Raw genomic sequence first — 3986 nt, forward strand, 5'->3', positions numbered from 1 at the left:
AAAGTTTTCAGGTCAGCTTTGAAGGAAGAGAGAGTGGAACAGTCACGAAGCGATTGTGGTAACGAGTTTCAAAGTTTAGGAGCAGCAACACTGAATGATCTGCCACCCATAGATCCAGTTTAAAACGTGGAACAGTCAGAAGTCCACAGACAGAAGATCTGAGGGAGTGGGAGGGACAGTACAAATGAATTAGCTCACAGAGACAGGAAGGGGCGAAACCATGAAGAGCTTTATAGTTTAAAAGCAAAATTTTGTATTTGATCCGAGAAATAACTGGCAACCAATGCAGTTGCTGTAAAACAGGAGTGATGTGAGCAGTGCGCTTGGGGAGTGTGAGGACTCGAGCTGCTGAGTTTTGGATGAACTGCAGGCGATTGAGCAATGTGGCAGAGAGACCATAAAAGAGAGAACTGCAATAGTCAAGACAAGAAAAAATAAATGCACTGACCAACATTTTGGCATCAGTTTCCAAGAGAAAAGGGTGGAGACGTGCAATATTGCGGAGGTGAAAGAAAGCATTCTTAGTAATTCGTTTAAGATGGGGTTCAAACGTAAGGGTGGAGTCAAAGAGAACTCCAAGATTTTTTATAACATGGGAAGGACTAATAGACACACCATCAACATCAATAGTAAAACTGGAGAAGTTCAGAACCTGTCTTTTGGTACCTACTAATAGAACCTCCGTTTTGCTAGCATTAAGTTTAAGGCAGTTCTTATGCAGCCATTGCTTAAAGTCAGTGATGCATGTCCTTAGCAGCTGGACAGAGGCTATGGAAGGGGTGATAGTGATGTAGATTTGAATGTCATCAGCATAACAGTGAAAGTTAAGGCCATGGTTACGAATAATCTGGCCTATAGGAGGAACATATAATATAAAAAGAAGGGGACCAAGGACAGAACCCTGAGGCACACCTTGAGCAACAGTAGCAGTGGATGATTTATGAACACCAATAGAGATGAACTGTTGCCTGTTTGCTAGATATGACTGAAACCAGGCTAAAGCTAAGCCAGTAATACCAAAAGAAGATAATCTGGAAATGAGTATCTCATGATGTATAGTGTCAAAGGCAGCTGTGAGGTCCAAGAGAACAAGGACATTGAGATGACCAGCATCAGTTGAGAGCAGGTGGTCATTAACAACTCACCATAATATGACACCAATTTAAAAACTTTTATTATTGACCAATACCTGATACTGATCTGATATTAATCTGTGGTGGGTTTCCCAAAAGCCTCTTAAGGCCCGGTCCCACTGTACTTATGGATGCAAAGAGGATGTAAAACGTAAAAAAATCTTTGCCATCCGTTGGAAAACGCTATGCATCCATTGTGTACTCATTGCATACGTGCTTCATACGCTCTATCCATCAAGCATCCGTCCACTGTGATTTCATCCGCGCAAAAAGTTTTGAGCTGCACAAAACTTTTAGAACGGATGAACTTTCCGCCGTGTACGATGTAAATCCGCGACATATACGAGCAACAAACGTTCTATGTCCGTTATCATCCGTTAAACGTCTGCTGTATCCTCTCTGCATCCTCTGGGCATCCTCGCAACTCACATCCGCTGCAGCTGAAAACGGAAAGAGGGAGGAAAGATAAGGTACATGAAACGTCTATTCATCGTTAGTAGCACGGAAATAGAAAGGATGTAAGCGTATGCATCTCGTATATAAAGTATTCAAAACGGACAAAGCGTTTATATCTGGGATGTATCTCATATATTTAGGATGTCTGGAGTATGTCTAGAGTATGTAGAAGGACACCTAGCGCAGTGAACGGTCTGCATCCGATATACATCCGCGCAACATCCCCTTTGTTTCCGTTAGGCGTACGTGATGCAGCCCCTTCACCCGCTATGCATCCGCTCTTTCTGCTATGCGTCCGCTTCTCAGTTATCACCGGTAACCCCTTCGGAGCTGTCATCCACTTCCATCCGCTTTCATCCGCTAGGCTTCCTATGAACATGCGTTTAACATCCACGCTATATACTACCCACGTCCGTTCTTTTCCGTTCTGTTTTTGCAAATTTTGTCCATTTCTGGAGCGGATGAAAACGGATAGAGCCACCCCCGAAATTTTGCTCGTCCGCTGTGTCCTTTTTGCATACGTTTTGTGTCCATCGGCCAGTGGGACCGGGCCTTTAGCGTTAAAGGCCCGGTCCCACTGGCCGATGGACACAAAACAGAACGGAAAAGAACGGACGTGGGTAGTATATAGCGGGGATGTTAAACGCATGTTCATAGGAAGCCTAGCGGATGAAAGCGGATGGAAGTGGATGACAGCTCCGAAGGGGTTACCGGTGGTAACTGAGAAGCGGACGCATAGCAGAAAGAGCGGATGCATAGCAGATGAAGGGGATGCATCACGTACGCCTAACGGAAACAAAGGGGATGTTGCGCGGATGTATATCGGATGCAGACCGTTCACTGCGCATGCGGGGGGTATGAATTGCGTCTGCTCCGCGGATATAAAGGGATGCAGCACGCACGCCGTCAGCATAAAGCAGAAAGACGCGCTGGCGGCTACATCGATACATCTCTACTACTAGATGATTTTCTCCCCCTTTTTATACAAAATATCGATTGTCCGCTAGGTGTCCTTCTACATACTCTAGACATACTCCAGACATCCTAAATATACGAGATACATCCCAGATATAAACACTTTGTCCATTTTGAATACTTTATATACGAGATGCATACGCTTAAATCCTTTCTATTTCCGTGCTACTAACGATGAATAGACATTTCATGTACCTTATCTTTCCTCCCTCTTTCCGTTTTCAGCTGCAGCGGATGTGAGTTGCGAGGATGCCCAGAGGATGCAGAGAGGATACAGCAGACGTTTAACGGATGATAACGGACATAGAACGTTTGTTGCTCGTATATGTCGCGGATTTACATCGTACATGGCGGAAAGTTCATCCGTTCTAAAAGTTTTGTGCAGCTCAAAACATTTTGCGCGGATGAAATCACAGTGGACGGATGCTCGATGGATAGAGCGTATGAAGCACGTATGCAATGAGTACACAATGGATGCATAGCGTTTTCCAACGGATGGCAAAGATTTTTTTACGTTTTACACCCTCTTTGCATCCGTAAGTGCAGTGGGACCGGGCCTTAAGAGAGTCTTAACTAGGAGAGAGAGAGTGTTCATTGTGCTGCTCGCTCTACCATTTAATGATGATCTTTGTGCTGTGATGCTTTTGGGAAACTCAGGCCTGATATCAGGCTGTGTTCACATTACAAGCCTCGTTGTTCAATTCCCATTTCTTGCTCAAATCGGACATACCTATGTTGACAGTTCACATTCATAATTCCAAGTGATCTGTATCTAACTGTAATGTGAACACATCTGTCCTGTGAAACAACACACATGTACACACTGATGTTTTTGCCCGAATCATCTGTGCCGTCAACAACAAAAATCATATTTGTGAGATGACTCGTGGTATTAAATCCCATTAAATGGACGCACTAGTAGCTAATGTATGTGTTGCATTTTGCTCTGGAGGACAGCAAACAGTTCGTCAGCAGCACATGATCAGACTGAGGAGGTAAAAAAAAGCCAGATGGCTCACTTTTTGCTGTTTTTGCAGCTATTGTAGCTCCTCCATTGTTGTCTTGCTTTGCTGCCAGAGCTGCTGATGAAGACGGCGCCCAGCCGTGTGTCCACACAAAAAGCCACGTCATTCTGATCCGAGCGTTCTCATCCATGTCACATGGCCACGAATTGGATACGTATCTGAATTAGGACCACATATGAAAATGTGTGTGGGGAAGACATGGCATAAAGGTTAAAGAAGCCACTTTGGGACCAAAAGGTTGCTGGTTCAATTTCCTGGACCAGCAGGAATGGCTGAAGTGCCCTTGAGCAAGGCACCGAACCCCCAACTGCTCCCCAGGCTGCTCTGGGTGTGTTGGATGTCGCTCTGAGTGTCTGATAAATGCCTGTACTGTACTGACTAATATCTGATTTGAAAA

Source organism: Neoarius graeffei, chromosome 27 (genome assembly GCF_027579695.1).
Source record: "Neoarius graeffei isolate fNeoGra1 chromosome 27, fNeoGra1.pri, whole genome shotgun sequence".
Taxonomy (NCBI): domain Eukaryota; kingdom Metazoa; phylum Chordata; class Actinopteri; order Siluriformes; family Ariidae; genus Neoarius; species Neoarius graeffei.